This window comes from Haemorhous mexicanus, chromosome 2, assembly GCF_027477595.1.
Source record: "Haemorhous mexicanus isolate bHaeMex1 chromosome 2, bHaeMex1.pri, whole genome shotgun sequence".
NCBI classification, from domain to species: Eukaryota; Metazoa; Chordata; class Aves; order Passeriformes; family Fringillidae; genus Haemorhous; species Haemorhous mexicanus.
The window spans coordinates 62,710,296-62,731,821 of NC_082342.1; positions in this window are offsets into that span (position 1 = coordinate 62,710,296).

A 21,526-nucleotide genomic window follows, 5' to 3' on the forward strand; every position below is an offset into this window, starting at 1 on the left:
AGTTTAGGAAATATGAGGATTTATATTTCCTTGGTGCATTATTGATAGGACATCTACTTATTGTGTAAGTCATCATGAGAAAAAAACCCACAAGGTTTTTTCAAGGTTCAAAGGCCACGTAAGAATTCTATCATGGCTTTGCTGATCTAAATATTCTAAACAGAATCGGAAGCATAAATTATTTTGAATTTCTTAAATTACTAAGGCAAGATTCCAGTGACTTTTGAAACTTCTTCATCCCTCTATTTTTGAAGCTTAGGGAAGATAAAAAATTTGTAGCAAGTCGGTCTCCTACGGTATTGCTGGACAGAGTGGGAAATAGTTTTGTTCAAAATCATTCTTTTTTTAAGCACAATTACAGTTGTATTTAATGAGGAAGCAGAACTGTAAAGCTGTCAGGAAATGCTGTGGCAACAACATTTCTTCAAGGAGCATATTAAATAGTAATGATGTCAAACATCTGAAAGAGTGAGTAGACCTTGCAAGCACAGTTTTCTAGTCATAGGAAATTAAAAAGGAGTTTGGAATGTTGCCAGTTGACTGACTATAGGGTAAAAAAAAGACCCATAATAAGCAACAGTTGTAGTTACAATATTTGCTGAAACCAACACACATTAAATAATAATGAAAGCAGCCATTTAAAAATGCTGGCAGCTTATATGGAACAGCTGAGCTGAAGAAACTGTGAAAAGGATAAAAAAACCCCAAACTGGTACATAGCCAATGTGCTGTCAAAGAATAAAAAGCTCCATTGGAGATTAAATTGTGAGATAACTTCAGACGAGTATTCATAAAACAAATAGTTTAAAAGAAACTGTTTGAATTCTTAGCTAGTGTAAGTGAAAATCTTCACAATTAAAGTGATATCTTCAAAGAAGAACTTACTAAGTAGAATACTAATGTTTTTATTTGCTTGCAATTTTTTAATTAAGAAAAAGTGTGGGCAAGGTTTACATTGTTTGACACAATGAAATACAGCATGATTATAGTTTTGTACAAGAAAATTATATGAAAATATTTTTTAAATTTATGGAAGACATTAAATTTTCTTTAGCTAAGAAGACCTTGTTATGGTTATAACAAAGAACTTGAACCTAATAACCGCTGACACTGGGATCTTAGGTTTTCTTGAAAGAATTGAAAGGGAACTCCAAGAAACAGGGCAGCTAGGGATATTTTGAAAGACAAGCAATGCAAGTGTTGAATAGGTGCTATGTCTTTTTCTTTGTTATTTTATACATATTTAGCAAATATTGGATTATCATGGCCATTGGGAGAGGGAAAGGTCTCACTTTCAATGTTATAAAAAGGCCAGATAAATCTGTTAAACTCACTGGGATTTGATTGATAACAACACAACCTGAGATCACTATTAAGCCTTATGATTACATGCAGAATATACTCTTCTATTAAAGAAAATATAGTCACAGTTAAAACAGAAATGAGGGCTTGAAATGAGCAGTTTGAAAGTGAAGTGTAAGGCTTAGATCTTGTCAACCCCTGCTCTGCTGTTATACAGAAATGGAAGTGCCTAAATTTAGACAGTACTTTGAAGGTAATTGACTATTCTCAGTAGCTTCATGTTCTGTTCTGGACACACCTCCACCCTGGTATGTTCCTCAGTCTCACAATTCAGCACATTAGCACTTGTACTCTCAGTGCCTGTACTAATCATTTACAGAGAGCTGAGGAATGTTTCTGCCCCTGGGAGAGACCTTGCTTCCACTAAGTCTTCTGTCAGTGGTACTACTTGCATGTCCCTATTGGTAGATAATTTAAAAATGTCTGATTATAGAGAGCAAAATCCCAAAAGGGATCACTCAGCTGAGAAGATTCTTAGATTTCAAACTCATGTCTAGTAGAAACCCGCCTACATATTAGTAGGTATGTGTGTAAACAAACATGTCCATACATCAAGATCCCTTGTGATCTCAATTCCATAGGAGGATCCCAAAGGGAGATAATGCAGACAATCTGAACAAGCAGAGCACATGGATTGAGATAGTCTGCATTACACAACCTAGAAGATTAGTCCAAGGTCACCTAACACGAGTAACGGGATGTTCTCAGCGTTGCTTGAACCTCTGTCTTTGCAGGAGGTCAAAAGATGTACATTTAAAGGACATTGATAAATGTCCTTTAAATGCTTACCTATTATGAAAACTTGTTCTGTACATCTTTCTTTCCCCATTATGATACATAAAACAAAGAATGTGAAAAATATCTCCGTGTTCAAATCCCCTCACTGCCTCTGAAAACCTTAAAATTACTCACAAAAACTTCTGAAGGTTATGACAGACCTCCTGCTTCTTTGTTCTTGGTGGTGGTAAGAGCTGGATCCATGCCCAGTGCAGGGAACATAGTGTAAATAGCGTTGCTGCAGATTGCTACTGGATTGTTCAAAACATCAGATGGCGAGAATATGTTATTATCAACAAGCTGTTTACTGGCCAATCAATTACAAACTCTGATGGAGCACCAGGCATTTTATTGTAGGTTAGCCAAATGGATGGAGAAAACATATGTCAATCTCTCTGTTACTTTAAGGGGCAAATTCTGCTCTTTTGCATCAGTATGCTCCAAAGCCTCCCGCAATGGAAGCACAATGATGTTAGTAGAGAAGGGTAGGATCTAAGGCAGTGCTGTGGGAATCACTAGGGTAATGCAGTTCTCAGATATCTGGGCAACTTTATGTCAACATACATTTGCATAATAAGAGTACAGCTGAGGCATCTGTGAGTAGTCCTCCCCTAAAAAGGATTTCGAATGCATGAGTTTGTCAGCCTGTGTGCAATATACAAACACTCAGAAATTGTTGAATGGCTCTTATAGCTGTGCTATTTCTTACATGAAGTGAAGTTTTGAGTCTTTTATTCACCTTCCACTTATGTTTATTTTCCCCAAGTCTATAAAATAAAGTAAGTCCATTATCATCAATCTCAAACAGGAAAATGCTATGCAGAATCAGATACTGCATGAGGAAATTTTTGAGTTTAGATAGGGAAAAATATATGTTTACTCACAGCACCTTAATCAGAAATATATATTTGAATGGAGATTTTTTTTTTCTTTTCACCCCTGCTTCTGGGAATTTCCTTCATATTTTTCCAGAGAGGATTTAGCACCAATGGGGAGCAGGATTTAGAGAAGAGAACAGAGTTCATTATCATAATGAGAAGAGAAAAAGGCAACTTCCTTTGGAAAAAATCTATAGTTATATTGGTGCCAGGCAGTTTTTTTTATATATATATATATATATATATATACACATATATATATGTGTGTGTGTTTGTGTGCGTGTGTGTGTCTGTAAGTGTATATATATATATATATAAATAAAATATGTGTGAGTGTAAGCAGTATAATCAGTTTTTTATATATATTTTATATATATATATGTGTGTGTGTGTGTGTGTGTGTGTGTGTGTGTGTGTGTATGTAAGTATATATATATATATCCTATTCTTAGGACACTTGGACAATGACTAGAAGGAAATGGTCTCATAAATGTGCAGTCATTTGGTATGACTGCCTGTGTCAGAGTATATCTGTGACTTGCCGGCAGTATTGGCACTAGAGGTTCTGACCTGCTAGAATTCAGTCAGAACTGACCCAAACTGTTGTTCTGATCTGGAAAGGAGGAGACAAAGCTCTGCCTTTGAAAACCTATTAAATAATACATGAGGTATCTTGAAATTAAAATTTTAAAAATTTAAAAATTTCAAAATTTCAAAATGTTCATTCTTCAAAAACATACACTGAAAAAACTATGTTATGTGAAAGGCTAAGCAGATGAAGAGATCTTTCTATCTCCTCTTGGCTCTACAATCAGTAATGTACTAAAGGTAATGAACAAATACAATTGAGGGATATAGGATATCTATGTTGCAAAACCATCTGGTTGAAAGTGTTAGAAAAGTTGAATAACTTCTTGATTGCTCCTTTTGGGTATTTTTTGCCACAATCTGTGAAGGTGAGCAGTAAGTCACTCTGCAAGTTGTTCTTGAAAGTATCAGGAAAAGAAAGAAGAATCTATTCTTCAATGAACTTGTCACCACAAGAAACAGGGAACCAGGATTTTTCTATATTCAAAAGAAAGAAAGCCTACCTGGAGATGATGAATTCTGGAAGAAAATTTAAAAACAGAAAATAAAAGCATATTTGTTTTCCACTAAAACATGTGGGTGGATGTGTCCTGCAAAGAAAAATTCAAATCCTTGTTCAAAACCTCACTACTTATTTTAAATTATTTTTTAATGTTTTTTTAATTTAAGCAAGAAACAGCTACAATGCTAAGAGCTTCCTCCTTCTTTAATCATTTGAAATTGTCTAAAATGAAGCTTCATCTTTCCACAGCAGTTCTATTGACTTTAATGGACCAATGGCAGCAAAATCAAAATGGCTTGGCCCAGGCAAGGGAAAAATCACTGCTACCTAAAGTACATATCACCCACACATAAATATAAAAGCTCTGCTTAGCCTCAATGAAATATTTTTCTTTGGAACAAGTCTGATTACATTTACTTAAACACATCTTGAGGAGGTGGGAGGATATGAAAATTGTTGAGCTTCAAAATGCAATTTTCTCAAAAAGGAGAAAAAAAATTTAGCTGTGGCTGTTTTAAACAAATATAATAAAAAACTAATTCAAGTAGATCTAGTTATGCCTATAAACAAATGTCGGTTAATATATGCAACCGTACTCTGTGATTTGTCAAAGAGTTTTTTCAAAGGAACTTTTCTCAAAGGAATTGTTATAGGGATAGACGTATGTGTGTTGGGATTTGAGAAACAGATATAGTTTCAACACATGGGATAATGCCAAATATGAGAAGAAAGAGAGCAGAACTGGATTTTGGAAGCCACCTTTGTGGAACTGTTCACTATTCTGAAAGATCTCAGCCAGATCATCAGAGATTGAATGCTTAATGCAAAAGTTTTAGGGTGATTGTGCATGCTGCGTATTTCAGGACAGTTACATTTTCACTGGCATCAACATCTCCTTCAAATGAATTGGGACCCATAAAATCATTCAAGCATGAAGGATGGAAAAGGAGGGAGGTGGTGAAGGTTAGTGGAGCAGGTTATTAAACAAGTGGTAACAGGACTCTGAAAGAGAGGAAGCGAAGGAATGGGTAATGACATGTGCTCGGCTGACAGCCCTACAGCCACAGAGGTGTTTAGAAGTGGGAGGAGGGAGATAGCTTGTGCAGCTGATGGAAGCTGAGGAAGTGGCATTAACATTCCCAGACCATCAGTCACTTCAGAAGAATGTACAGGGCAGCTCTAGTGCTTGGGGTAATTATCTCTGCAGTAGCTGGTGTTCTTTGAGACTTATTTTATCAAACAGAAGGTGGACCAGATTAACATCTCCTATTCTCCTTCTGCTATAAAAGTTTAAATAATAATTGATAGCTACTAGACATGCAAGATTTTAAAGGTGGGATGCATATTCTAAATTTCATTTTATTCCTATCAGTACTATGACTTGGATAAAATTTGAAGCACTGTGCAAAAGACAAGGAAACATGGCCGCAAGTAGAAAATATCCCAGATAAAGCAGTAACTTCCACAATAGAGAAGTGTAGAGCAGATACAGAAGCAAAACTTTGTCTGATAACATTGCACAGGTCTGCTTTCCCTTTTTCAACAGTTACATGTTAATGCAATTGAGAGGCTTTCAAATTGAAATCAATGGGAGTTTCATTATTCACTTCAATAGGAGTGGGATGAAGTTCTAAATAGTAAATGGAGCAGTGAAAACCTAAGAAAACAAGAGGCATGCTAATGTGTGTTTTGTTTAAGAATTCTCAGTTTCATTGGCTCTGCTTAACAAGCAGTTGAAAGCAATGTGCTTGGGGGGTGTGAAAACATATGTGCCTCATGGGAGTAGAAGACTATACACCTTTTTACCAATGTTGGATAGAAACAAAACTTGAGGGAAATAATTTAGCCTGCATACAGAAGGTGTTGGAACAAGTGCCTTCTGAGGAAAAAAAAAAAAAAAAGAGTAAAAAGAAAGGTGCACTAAGTGTTATTTGTGTTTTACCAGCTTGGGTTTTTTGGAACCATTAAATACAAATCAAATGAATAATTTAATATTTTACACAGTATGAGCATCTTGCTTCACTGAGTTTTTGGAACAGTATCACATAGAGAAAATGCAGTGGGTTCATGCCTTGCTGTTCTGTAATTTTACTTTGTCCTTACTTCAATTATATTTAAAAGCAAATACTCTTCTTAGTTGTGAGTTGAATTTCATCCTGGTGAGCTAGTGGTTTCCTTTGTTTTTTGTTTTGTTTTGGTTTGGTTTTCTGTTTTGGGATTTCAGAGTAAGAAAATACAGAGAACAGACTGAATATTTCTAACAAACAATCTAAATGTAGACCTATCTGCTAATTATTTTTCCATCCAGGTTCATTGGTGCATAGAGCCTCTTTTACTTCACACTGGTAGAGTGTATGGAACACTTTGCAGCAAAGGTGTGTTTACAGATGATTTGTCTGGCAACAGCCACCCCAAATCTCTCATTTCTCCCATCCTACACACTATTTCTACTCTTTCTCTTCCCCTTTGCACAATATCCACATTCACAATTTTGTTTTCCATTCCTTTTGTCCTTGATATGTTGTTTTGCAAAGTCAAGAGTTTTGCAACAGTCAAGAGTTTTGTAAAGAAAAGCTAGCCACTTTTTGTTATTTTCATAAATGTCTGTCTGAGGATCCAAATGAAAGGTTCTTAAAAGAACTTTGTGAAAAATTGTTTCTTTATGAAGATGTGAAGTCAATCTTCTCCTGGGAGTAGCTGTTCTAATTCCCAAGTTTTCATTCTGTATTTGAGCAGACTGGGATGTACACCAATTCCCCACAAATCTTGATTACTTGTGGAAGAAACCGAAATATTATGGGCTGCAAGAGACCTATAGAATAGTCTAACCAGGATCTGAGCCCAGGCTTCTGACCTACAAAAACCAGAGTGATACATTCCTTGAAGGGGCCATTGGCTTAGTAGTGTTAATTAGAAACAGGCAAGACCAAAGACATGTTAGCTTATAGGATTGATGAATCAGTGATCAGTTCAACCATCCTCCAATCACAGTGTAAAGCTCAAACATTGTAAAAAATCCGTCATATTAAGCGTTGAATTTCGGTGAAGTAAATATTGCATCAGAAAGGTTTTGAACCAGAAATAAAAAATAGATTGAGAAACATGGGACATAAAGAGAAAATTACTTAAATAACAATGAAACTTTTAGAAATTATGTAAAATTGAATGCTTTGATATACTCAAAACAATGTTCTTTTGCAAATTTTAATTTTTACAGGGGTTTCTGAATGATGATTCTTCAACCATAACATCATATTAAAAATTATGTCTGCGTCTTTAAAACCTCTATGGATAAAAATGACTATTTTAATCTCAGTTATGCCATCAGTCCTGTAAAAGATTTTATTTTGCATACATATGAGCAGGCCTTCCAGTGGAAAGGTTAAGTCTATTAACCTATTGTTTAGATTATTTGAGTCAAGAACAAAACAAGAAACTCTGCTGTGGATATTACTATTTTTAAGGTCTCTAAACTGTTTCTATTTAGAAGCACATCTGCTTATCTGTAAATTTTATTGACAATAAATCACTACACTTAAAAAATACTGTATTTTGCTAATCTCTATATTATTTTCTTCCTGCCTGCAAAGTGTTTGAATCCCTGCATTGAGTAAGAGTCTAAGTTGGATCTTACTGTGAAAATGGGAAAAAATACTTTCATCTGGAGAAAATGGTGGAATTAACAATACTCTTATTACTCTTCTAGGACTTCTGAGTACTACTGTATTAATCACTGAGACTACTAAGTCAGTAATGAGACTGGCACCAGGAAAAAGAGTCTTACCCTTTCTTCTTGTCCAATTTGGCTTTCAAATTCTCTTCTGCTCAGCAACAATGGTTTTCCAGAGCTTGATTTTTGGGTCCTGTAAGATGAGTGTAAAGTCTGCCAGCTGTAAGCACTGAAGTAGCGTGGTGCTGAATGCCCACTTTCCAGGTCTGAATAGCAGAGCAATCAGCATCTTGTATTAAATGTATTTTTTATGCCTGGCCAAGCCTCTCAGCTCCTTCAGCCGCATCTGTAGCCCAGCATTTTCCCTCTCACATGGAAGACAGTAACTACCTGTTGTGCAACCCACACAAAGACATATTTTGTCTTTTCTTTGCCTGTGTAGAGTGTAAGCTCGGTGGTTCAGCTGTGCTATGAACTGCCTTTCATCAGATACTAGCAACTCATGCCAATGGCACCCTCAGTGGAGAGCACTCATGGTAGCTCACATCACCCTTCTGGGACCTGAGCTTCACTATGGCTTGAATCAATGAACTTGACAAAAGAAAGGCCAGGAATATTAAGTGGACTTAATGAATGATTAATGAGTTGGCAGGAGCTGATCCAGTCTGACTTTTGAAATGCCTTGATCCAGCCAAAATGAAGGCAGGAGTAGAAAGGAATGAAAGTGCTCAGCAATCTGTTCAGAGAAAGTCATTGGGCAAGAAAGTACAGCACAGAGACTGAATTAATGTGTAATTGGACTGGGAAAGATGACAGAGAAGTGAGCATGTGGCTGCAGCTTTCCTGAACCTGTTCATACTCTGAGGCCCTGCTGTAGTTGCTGCTGGCAGGAAGGAAAGGAGGGGCTGCAGCAGTTGAAAAAAACCACATGGTAGGATGTGTTTCAACCATATTCTTTTCAAAAAGGCAATAGTTTACTTTTCAGCTATCAATCCAGCTAGTTACAGTGACAAGTGCCAATCCATTGTTAACAGAGGTAACAAGACTAATTACTTTGGGACCCAAAGTATCTGAAGTAATACAAGCTGTAAATTGTCTGACAGTCAGCATCCTGCTACCAGTATGAATTCTATCTTCTGAAGTGAGTTTAGCATTTCTTATTCGGCAGGTTACGATAAGGGTCTATGTGGGATGTTTTGAAAGACTTTGACTAGCTTGTGTCGTGAGTTAACACCATTTGCATTGTAGTGAAAAATAGTGGCCAAGGAAAACAAACTAATTAGTTTTTTGAACAGCACCTGACATTCATAAGGCCCAGTGGTGATGTTGGCTAAATGCCTGCATGACTGATGCCCCTTTCTTAGAGCTGGCCAGCATTTTTCTGTCTGTGAATTTATGAGAAAAGCAAGCAAAAAAATCTCCCCAGTCCCACTACAGCTTCTTAAAATGATACTAAGCCAAACTGATGAAATTTGCCGTGCATTCCTGTCCTTCCGATCTTTGCATCTCTTTTGCTGATTTCTTTATCTTTGATATATAAAATGTTATTTCATTTTTGCTGTTACAGACCTACATTACTCTTCCTCCTCCAATATTTTGTGTTCTGTATAAAAACGGTGACTCCTACCTCCTTGTATCCCCCTATGATCCTTCATGCACTATTCTCTGTACTCCAGGAATCACCATGGCAGCAGAGTAGCTGCCAATAAGCCGCTCTCTCCTTTTTCCATGCAAGTGACCTCCAAATTGCTGACCAGTGAGAGAAAATAAGTTGCAGCAAATAATGGGCTGGCACAGGTTAGTTCCCTGCTGGGGTTTCTGGGAGCAGAACAATCGTACTTAGCCCTTTCCTTAGGATAGAAGGGCAGGTGCCAACCTGCTCCACAATGGATAGAGCCGCAGAATAAATAAAGCCAAAGTATTTTTTTCAACAACCATAACAAGCTCTCACAAACACAGGTGTATTTTTTTCTGAGGGAAATTGTCATGATGGATTTGGCTACCCTGTAAATATTTTGTGACTATAGTACATGAAATAACACGACATGGACACGTTGCTCTTTCAAGGCAAAAAGAGACTTTTTAATTTCTGAGTCTAACATTTATAGATTTCTAAAAGTGACAGTGGATTGGAGGGTGAAAGTGCCACCTCTCCAATGACACTGGACAAACCCATAGTCCATTAAATTTCTCTTCCTCCATAAGAGAATGCAAAACAATAAGTTATTTATCTAAAGTGTGTAAGAAAGTTTGTTACAAGAATGTAAACATCAGATGGCTTAGAAAATCTTAAAAAATCAGGGCTGCAATGTTTTACTATCTTTCCCATGTAAATGGTTCCTGCTTTCAAGGAGGGAATAGCTACAAACATGATAAGTAATGAAGAAATTGTGATAATTCTATTAAGTTAACCACAGGGGAAGGTTTGTGGCCTCTTCTGAACAGGCATCTTTTGCACGTGTGACGTTCGTTTTACATCTCCATGATGCATTGCTTCATAGCTGGTGTCTGAGCATGGAAGAAAGACACTAAAAAAGCACTATAGAAACATAGCTGTCCTGTGGCAGATCTGACCTAAGGCAGACCTGCAGCTGCCACCTGTCTCCACAGAGTCAAAGGCGTGTCCAAACTAGAGGCCTTCCCAGAAGGTTTTGCCATTCCTACAGAGATATATTGAACACAATGGTGCATGAAATAACTGCAAAGGAAAATAAATTTTCTATAATTATGTGTTAACTGAAGATATCAATTGATTTGATTTAGATGATTGATTTTTCAGCTCTTAGCTGAGCTGTTGAATCCCCTCACAAGACACTGCCCTCAGCCCGTTCAGCTACTGCTGCTTAGGTGATGGCAGGTGACTGAATGACTTTATTTATGGTGCTTACACCTAACCAATTTAACAATTATCAACTCTCCTGGCTGGAAGGATGTGATTCCTCCTTTACCATGATTCATTTGGTAGACTAAGATAGAGCAAAAATCCATTTATTCCTACTGGATAGGGAACGTAGTTGTTTTAATTGTCTCCACAATACACTGATGTAATAACAGGACTTCTCAATTGGTTTCCATTTTAACCTGCTCTAAGAATGCTGTCAGCACTCCTCCAGTATAAAGAGAATGGCTGTAATACAGCTGAATAAAGCACCAAGGCTGTGGGAGAAGAGTCAGTCCTTGTTGCAGCGCTGCTTCTTGCCGCAAACCGTGGGAAATGCTCCAAAGTCTGGCCACTGCCAGGATAGTAGGCATAGACATCTGCAGGTGAGTTATTCCAGCAAGCGTGCAGCAGCTCAGCCAGCTGCCAAACAAGCTACCCACAACTTGTTTGACTTTGGGAGGTGTTAGAAGACTGGTTGGGGAAAGAGAGCTCATGCTTTCGTATTATTGTACTCACTCTCTGTAACTGCATTTCTTTTAACTTACCTCTCAGAGTGGGAATTCTCTGTTATGCAATTGCTGTGGTACTCAGCAGAGACACATTAATGTGTGGTCTGTTTTCTGAGGTGGACATCCCCCTAGTCTTTGAAAACAACTAATTCTATTTATTTTGCATAACAATGATAAGGAATAAATAAGCAGCTGTAGGACACAGGGTGTCCTTCCACATTTGTCAAGTCCAGGCAGGGTCTAGGACAGCTACACCATTTAAAAGGCAGGCAAATCCTCTCTTGGCTCTTTTTCTTGGTGAGCCCTCCATCAAATCCAAGACCTTCCAGCTCTCTTTCAGAGTTAATTTTTCTTCATAATACTAATAAAAGTGAAATAAGAGATTAGGATGGTTTGTACAAATAGAAATTAAAAAACATTTTAAATTAATTTCTACATAGCTTATACTGTCATTGCCAAGCATAAAAAATTGGCATTTTTAAAAGACTTCATATATAAAGCTTGATTTTTAAATTTGATTTTGTATTATTTTAAAGCATTAAGCATGCAAGCTTTTTTCACATATTTATTTGTAGCACTGATAAAGGACTGAGAATTTTACAACTGCTCACAGCTTCTCTCTTTCACTTGAATTTTCTGAAAATAATAAGCGGAAAAGTCTCATTGTCCTGACAAGCTCATTCAGGCATGGGTTTCTGGCTGTAATTTGACATTATTAATTGGTGCATTCTGTTCTCACATAGGAAAGGGCTGAAATAGAACTGAAGTACTTTCTGCATCATGAAATAAGTCAGGTAAAAAAACATATGTCTAACCTATGTGTTCTGTTTATTTAGCAAGCTGGTGAGTCAGCCCATGCTAATGAAGACTAAAAGGACTGTGAATAATGATCTGTTATTTTTATTCAGGATTTATAAAATCACCAAGACTACTGCTCAAAAATAAAGGAAAAATCAGAGCCTTGAATAATTTTGATTTTAAAATGAATAAGAGATTATAGAGCTTATTTTGACTGCACTTAGAAGATGACAGTTTCACAGCAGGGATTTTGATGCATACTGGAGAGTTAAGTTTCTTCCAAGCTAATGAAAGTGGATGCAGTGCCCTTGCAGGTAGGTTTATTATGTTGCTGTTTAAAATCCCACAGTAGAAAATTTTGGGAGGGTGAGCAGGAGCCTGTTAAATGTTTTATATGGCAGCTTAGGGAGTAGAGCTATCTCAAGAATACAAAGGTACTCCTTAACCTGAGCTGAGATTAGTGCATAACTAACCAGAAGAGACTTAGCTATATGCTTTCCATTTACATTTCGTGTACCACAGGCACTCACTAAAACAAGGAATGTGGAGCAGTACTACAAAAATCTTTGTAATGAAATTGCTTTACCTTAACTGCAAGATTTGTGTGATCTCTCATGAGCTATTGACACGCCACAGGCAACACAGCAACATGAGCTGTTGAGACACCACATGTTTAAAAGTTGCTTCAAAACCATTAGCAGCATTCCCAAAAGTAATTTGCAGTGTAACTGTGTCATTACATAATGTGATCCTTGACACGGTCTCATGCAGAAGAAGAACATCCCTTCTAGGGTCACTTTGTCTTCTGAAATGCATTTAGGAATCTTTGTGAAGTGTGCTGCAATTATACCTGGACATAAACCACAGCAGCAGGGTCTGAGATCTACTGATTCTGAAGATAGAAAGAACATTAGCTAATAGTCTTCCTATTTGCTGCAGCCAAAAAATGGCATCATGCAGCACTACACTTAACTGATCTGTCTCTATTATCTGATATTAGATCAAAATTGAACAATTAGGGGAAAAAAAATCACAACAGGCATTTAGAGATGCTGAGTGCTGCCATTACTAATTTTAGGTTGGAGATCTTTTTAGCTAAGAGCATGTCAGTGTTTGCGGAAATGTGTAACAGAAGCAGCCTATTTACAGAAATGTCACATTTAGTGCTTCAGAATCAAAACCCAGCTCAAGAAGATCACAAAATTTAGTTTACAGAATTTTATATTTATACTGTATTTGATCAGGTACATTTTGATATAAAGTAATATTTCTGTCTAGGGAATTTTCTGTACCAGAAAAACTCTCAGGAGGTCAAAATCACTGAGCAAAGTTACATTGTAGTACTGAAGTGCCTTTTTGCAAAGGATTCAAAGATTCAAGGATGTAAAGCTATGTGAAAGAGTTATACACTAACTTTATGAGTTTACAGTGAGAACATGGTTCTAACAAAATTTCCTCTGTTTATGAAGAATTCAAGAAGCTTTTAATTGCCAGAGCATAGCTTTCTTTAAGAGTGACACAGGCACTCCTGTCTTTTTAAAAATCTATTTCAGGACTGAAAAAAGATAACTTAGTTAAAAATGAATGAATACAGAGGACAGTATAAAGGTGAAAGGGATAAGAAAGTTAATATAAAGTGACAATGTGACTTACGCATAAAATATTTTTTATTCAAAGAGCATTTTTTATCAAAATCTGGTGCTACTAAGTATGCTCAGATTATTTCAAGTGAAATACTATTAGGTCATTGAAAAGGGAACCTTGAAACACTTTCTTTAAATTCTGCCCTTAGAAGTACCTACACAGATCACAAAGACAGAATTGTTGAGTTGTTCTCTGGCAACACAGCAAAATTTCCCAGTAAGTCAGAAAGAGAAATCAATGTGTCTAAGTTCAGGAATGAGTTACAGCATTGTCTTTTTACTCTTGTGTAGAATAAAGATGATGTGTTAACCAGGAGTCCTTTCTGGGGGAGGTTTCATGCAAAAATGAAAAGAGCTCCAAGCTGTAATTATCTGCAGGAGTTATCCCCCCTCAAGTGTTAGAGTTTAGGTATCAGGTTTGGTAACCGGACACAGTTTTTCCTAAATGGCACTTTTAAAACCTTAGTCATGGCAGGGGCCTTTGTGAAACTGAACAAACACAGTCTAACAGCACAGCTGGGAGGTTCTTATACACCCTGAGTTTATGTGAAAGATGCTACCTGAACATTTCTCACTGGGATCTCTGGATCAGTGGGCTCCACATAAGGGTGTCTCCCTCGGGCAAGGGCTCCAAAGCAGCAGCTGAGGAGTGGGAAGGACAGCAGTCTCTGGGAGACAGGGACTCCCTTCAGCAGCCTTGCACAAGTCTCCACCTGGCCCTGTTCCCTCCTTTCACCTCTGTATAAGCGTTCCAGTAACTCACTTATGAGTTGGGGTTGCAATAGTGCTTTGGCATGTCTGGGAAGCAGCAGTCCAGGGCACAGTAATGGGAAGATAAGGAAAAAGGTAACTTCAGGAATTACTGGACACTCACAGCCCAATTTTTCCTTCTCTCAGGAACTGTTCTGATATAGCGAGGTGTTATGAGACCTCAGCTTCAACTGGTCTTTCAAGGGGTGTCCATTGTGAGGAAGAAGGAGATATCAGCCAAAACCAAATATCCTGCCATGACAGATTTCTTTCTTCTCAGGAAAATATTCAAGATTCCTTATTTGTTAAAGAATGTCATGAGGACTTGGCTGGAAAAGTATAAATACCAAAAATTATTTTGGATCCTGCCTGCAATGAAATCAGAGATCATTGTGCCACGGAGCTGAGTGATAATTGAGGTTTTTCTTCTGGTTACTGAAAACCACTTAACTTTAATTAATTTTGCTCCACTAAGAATATTAATTTTGAATAATGAGATATACAAACCTGAAGGTTTAATGAAATTGTTTTTTCTAGGGAAAATTAGGCAGCAAGCATTTTGAAGGAAAGATGTTTATCAACACTTAACATCTCTTGGAATTATAGGAGAAATGTGTTACTGTCTTAGCTTAGAAAGAGCAGATAGTTACTTAAGCCTATTTAATATCTTGTAATCTCATCAATGCATATAAAGGTCTCAAGCTGGGTGCCATGAGGATGGTGCCAGACTCTTTTCAGTGATGCTCAGTGACTGAAAGGACAAGTAGTCATTGTTATAAACAAAAGCACAAGAAGTTCCACCTCAGCATGAAGAAGAACTTGGTGGCAGTGCACTGGAATGGGCTGCAGGGGAGTGTCCCTTGCTGGAGACATTCAAAACCTGACACGTAGCTGCATAACCTGCCCTAGGTGACCTTCCCTTGGCAGGAGAGTTGGGCTTGTTGATTTCCAGAGGTCCCTTCTAACCCTAATAGTTCTGTGATTCATCATTTTTTAAATCCCAAAATACCTCGAAGACAAAAACTGTACTGTAGAGATTCCTCTTGGAATGTATATCTACCACTGAGCATTGAACATGTCTATCTGTAATACTCAACCACATCTTTAATTGTAGAAGAAAGCATTCTAACTCATACCAAATAAAATTTAAAAAAAACCAAAAAACCCAGAACTATGATATAAAGTTGGATAAAATTCTGAGAAAAGACAGGGAATAAAGTAAATTTTAAAAAAGGAACTAAGAATGTACAAAATAATTTTTGTCAAATGACAGTGTCCTAACTCAAATATTTACAGATAATAAAAATCTTTTTGAAAATTACAGCTATAAAAGCACACACAGTATTGTCTGAATTCATTCCTCCCTTAATTTTCCAAGGAATGTAATATTAAATGTGTTCTGTCATGTAATTCCCTTTGCAAGGTGAAAAGTAATTTTATCTTATTTCACTGTATATGGCAGCTTTAGCCCTAAATTTACATTTAAGTAGCTAAAATGGAGCTCGGTGTTAAGAAATCAAATAAGACATTACTTCAGTATACATTTGTCCCATTTACTGAACTTCAGCACAAGTTTTAAAGCTCAACAATACTTTGAGTGCTATTCTGAATTGGGAACCTTAAGCTGATGGCTTAAAACTTGGAAGAAGAAGGCTGTTTATAATATCCCAGAGCCAACCTGTGCTTAATGAATGTCAGTTTACAGACCACACCTGGGTACCTGACTTCATGCAGCAACTTACATTTGTCAGCTTGTGCAGATGGATTTTGAGGGAAAAATACAGAGAAAAAAAAAAATGAAAAAACTAAATAGACAAGTTGCCCACTTTTCAATTTCAGTTTTGAAATTCACAACTTATTTAGATGAATGATGTTTTGGGGGACTTTCAGGGCACACATGATGAGATAAATGAGATGGGGACATATGGATTTACACATTTGTTGATTTTTCTTGGTTGGTGACATTTGTTCTCCAAAGCTGGATTTGATAGCACAAAAATGTCTTTGAGGCAAAAACATGAAATAAGATCCTGTTCTCAGGCCTTCTTCTTTCACACCTCTTTGACAGTGTGAAGTGGCATAAGAGTCAGTGAAAATAACAGAGAAAATTTAAGCTTGTTAATTACTACCGAGCATATTACTTGCTCTCATGAGTAAATCTGCTGGAATTGGGGTATAAATCACTGTGCTTGGTTGTAAATGTTTTCAAGACTGAGAAGTCTTCGAAGTCTTCAGGGATATTTTGCTCTGTGTGTGTGCCAGTTACACTTTTACAACTCATCTCTCTTGTGCACGTTTTCCCATCAGCCTCTCCCTTTCCTATTAAGTTATGCTGGCCCAGCAGGCCATGGGATGCTCCTACTAAGAAAGATGCCAATGGGTTATGATCTCAATGGTCTTTAAAGAAAAAAAAAAGCTTTTGGAGGCAGTAGGGGGTTGTGGAACAAATCGTCCATTCTCCAACTCCTTCATAAGAAGTTTATTGACTGACCTTGCTTCGCAGGAAACATCTCTGCAGTAAATGCATGTAGAATAATGCAATGCCAGTTCATTGAGTTTTGGGCAAAGGCAAAGCTACAGGATTAGGAGAAAGGTGCTGGGAATACCTGACACTGTCTCTTTTTTTTGGTTGAAGGAAATGCTAAAATGCTTTTCATTTACTCACACTGTATAAAAGCAAAGAAAGAAGGTGGCTTCTTCTTTAAGGAAGAGAGAACTCTAAACCCCACAGTGGGCTTGAAGCCATAAATAAAAGGTTTAATTTAGAAAAGAAAATAATGCTTAAATTAAAAATAATAGTATTTCTAGGTTTCTAAACACCTTTTTCTGCTTTCAGTGCATATTGTTTAGTTTACAGCAGAGAAAGCATGTGAGTTTATATATATTTTGATATCAATGAATCTCACCAGTGGTATCTTCTAGCTGACCTGGACTGAGTGATTTTCATTGAATTAATGTATACTTGTATGATGCTGATTTTTTTTCTCTTATCACTTATCATTTATCTCCTGTTTAGCCTTTAACTGGGATATATGCCTTCTGTAAGACAAGGCTACAATATTAACTGTGGGCATATGCTATTGAGCAGTTTACTTCTATTTCAGATGCATTCAAAACAAGCTCCTCAGGCCTAAATTAAACTCTTGCTTCCTCTCTAGAGGAAATAAAATAAAAAAATCACAGCTATATCTGGCACTCAACAATTTCATCAGAAGACTGGAAAAAATCTATTCATTATTAGAAAAATTGTCTATTGTTAATAGAGTAAGCAATGGATTCCTATTCTCTTCTCAACTGGGAATGAAGCTGGCATGTCTGTTTGAAAAGAGGTGACAAAAAACATTTCTTGATTGAATTCACACAACATCTGGTTGTACAATCAGTCCAGAATATCCTTATGCATAATACCGTACTAATTCTGTACTGAATTATTTTTCTGCACCCAGTGCCAACAGAACTTATCATCTGTACATTGAAAGCTTATTGCTGCACATAATGTAAACTTGGGGCATATCTTTATCTCTCTGAGTACCTTTATAGATGAACATATATATCTTTTTATTTGTTTGTAAGCATCCTTTTCTATTTTTCAACTGAAAAAAGATTTGGTTTTTGAAAATTTTTATTTTTAGTTACAATTTCATGCAGATGTAGAATAGATTTCCTTCGTAGTAGCTTCCAAAAGGCTGTGTTTTGTAATTTTTGTTTGTTTGGTTGTTTTTTTGTTTTTGTTTTTGTGACAAAAACAGTGCTTATGACACAGGGATATGTTTATTACAGCTGAGCAGGGCTGACAGTGAGTCAGGGCCTTTTTGGCCTCTCACTCCACCCCACCAGAGAGAGGGTTGGGGGTGCACCAGGAGCTGGGATGGGACACAGCCTGGACAGCTGACCCCAGCTGACCAAAGGGACATTCCTTCTACATGGCATCATGCTCAAGCTATAAAGCTGAAGGGAAGAAGAAGGAAGAGAGGGTGCTTGGACTGAAGGCATTGGTTTTCCCTAGTCATTGTTACATGAGATGGGGCCCTGCTTTCCTGTGGATGACTGAACCCCTGTCTGCCCACGGGAAGCGGTGAATGGATTCCTTGTTTTGCTTTGCTTGCGGGTGTGGCTTTGGCTTCACCTATTAAACTGTATGGCAACCCATGAGTTTTCTCACTTTTACTCTCTCACCCCAACACATGGGTGGGGAGTGAGTGAGCCGCCATGTGGGGCTTAGTTGCCAGCTGGGCTAAACCACATCAACTATATTACAAAACATACAAGTGACTTCAAGATTTTCAATCAGAAAAAATAAGAATTCAAAAGGTTTCCTAACCAGTCCAGCATTTCATTGTCACAGTCTGATTTCCTATGCCATGTTTAATATATGGAAGCCTTCGTTAATTTCAGTGCAAAATTTAAGAAGTAATATATTTTATTTGTAGATAAAAAACAAAGTGCTTTAAAAAATTCTCTGGTACTGGGCCAAACCTTTGTGTTGTATCAACTAGCAGTATTCCACTGACATTTGGCAGATAGATATTAAATTGGAGATGGTATTACTGATTAATCCTACCTGTAATACAAAAATAACTTTTGACTGTAAGAGACAGAAGTCCCTCTGCATCAGCTACGGTAAAAAGGGATGATATTTCAAATTTTTACCTTTTAATTAAAGAAAATAAGATCTAATTGAAGGGGAGAAGTTACAGACAGGAAATAGTATGTGTTTAAAACAAAATAACGGATCAAGGCTTGAACAAAACCTGTATTTTCTGAGTGAATAAAGTGAATAAAACCTGTATTTTCTGAGATTGTGCCTAATGCTGTCTCCACTCTCTGATGCTGCCTGTACGGTAATGAAATGTGTGCAGACATGCACCTTTTCTTTCATATACTTCACTGTGTGACATAAAGGTTGGAATATTCTCAGTGGGGTTCTCTGTTGCGCATGGTTGGATATCTACCAATGCCTGTACATTTGTGCAGACAGCAGAGTGCTTGATTTGCAAAGGGATATCAGCACATATAAATGGATAGAAAAATGCAAGCACTGTCAGTGCCTGTGAATACCAGGGAAGCATGCAGTTGAGGGGACTACATGAATGACACAGATGCACTGTTTTGCAGGTGCAGTTTTGCAAAGCCAGGTGAGGGAAAAGCCATAACACATGAATAATTTTACTCATGACTATAACTCTCTGTTGTCAATTCCAGTTCTGTTTGTCATCAGACAAAGGCTATCAAGACAGTAAACCATTACAGCTCTGCATTCCTCTAGCCCCAAGGGGGCCTTTTTAAAGAGACAAATTGATTTTTGCCACCAGACAGTGAATCATGCATACAAACTAGGAGAATACTTATGAATTCCTATATTCATTTCCCCATGGTGCTTGGTCAGGTGTGTTGTTTGCCTGATTTGTTTAAAAATAGATTTCAGGACAGAAACAAAATAAAGTGAAACACAGAGCTCAAGGTTTTTAACCCCTGCCTCAAGAATACAATTTATCCATTAGCATTCAGATAAATGTTTTCACCCCCTGTGGAGGGCTTAAATTTTTGGTTTACACTAAATTGATATGATCAAATAGTTTGCCAAGTGCTGTGCATAGAACTTTTAAAACAAATTTTGGCTTGGCTATATTCAGGAAAAAAAAAAAAAAAAAGAAAAGGGAAAAGAAAACCAAGCATTCAATGCTTCTGTGCAAAAAACAGAAAATCCTGTTTTCTGCACAGAAGCATTGAATGCCTTTGAGACACCCTAAGTCCCAAAGTATTCACTAGAGCTGTTTAAGACATGGATCTTTTTAGACAAACAGTTGGAGTCCAGGCAGCACACTACTTCCTGCAGAACCATGTGGATGAGGAGAGATTTGGACCTAGTAATAGAAATTGAAAGCAGACTGGTTAAACTCTACTCCAAGACCAAATCTGATATTGTCCTTCTTTTCAAATTGATGCATGCTGGCTTTTAATAATTTTCACTTTCTCAAAAAAACCACAAAACTTTCATGCAGCAAGAGGATTTGAGTTTGTTTCTTTTATTGTTTAGGGTTATTTTTTAGTAATTTATTACAAATATGTGACATTTTAGAAAGACTGAATATCAGAGATAATGTTGCTGAAAGAGCTTAGCTTTCAAGTTAGGTTTATAAGCTTTCAGGGGTGCAAGAAAATCAGCAGCACCTAGAGCAACAGAACTGCAGCACACACTGAAATGTACATTTGTTATAGAAGATAGAGCAAAAATGGGGCTTCTAGGAGAAAGTAGTAAAGGTTGGAGAGGATGAAACTTTGTTTTTGAAGCCTGCTCCTGCTTTAGCTTTAGTAGTCCATGCCAAAAATTCTGCATGCCCTTCTTGTTTTCCTCCTTTCTCTTTTTTTCCCCCCATCAATAACCACCTAATGTGGATAACGCCAATATGCACAAATAACAATTTAATCTTTTTTCATTTCCATGTAGGGGTTCACATTCCAACATAGTGATACCTTTAGTTTTTAGCCAGTGATTCACTCATAAAGACATAAAAATTTAACGTAAATATCCCCAGCCTCTCATATAAGACATTATTCCTCCTACACAAGCCTAATACACATATCTATCCACCATCTTGCCCCAACTTGATACTCCACCTGATATGAGTGCTCTACCTCACTTCTGGAGGCAGCCTTTACTCAATTCACTCTTGGAGTTTACCAGACAGCTAAACCCACTTGGAAATACTCACTCACAACTGGCCAGAGCTCTCTCACTACTCAACTCTACCGACTAAAGATCACTTTTTAGTGGAAAAGTGGACTTGGAGTCTATGACTCACACCCAAAACCTATCTTTACATACCTGTCAACAGTAGATGGGTCCTGGCCTGGGTTTTTATAGCGTGAAGTTGATTCTCAACCTTAATCTAAGGCCAGTGAAATAGACACTGAAGTCAGTTAGGAAAAAAATGATATAAAAATAGGACTGAATAATTTTTGTTTTTACATTCAAACACATAGCACCACACTGAAAAACATTAGTACGATTAACACAACTTCCATTTTATGCTTTGTATGCTTTATTCCAGTTTGCATGTCCCCAGATTTTGAAGTCATAAAAAGATCAAAATGATGCCAAATGATATCAACTTTAATGTAGAGCTGAAATGCACATTGTAATTATAAATTATGAACACTGAGATCT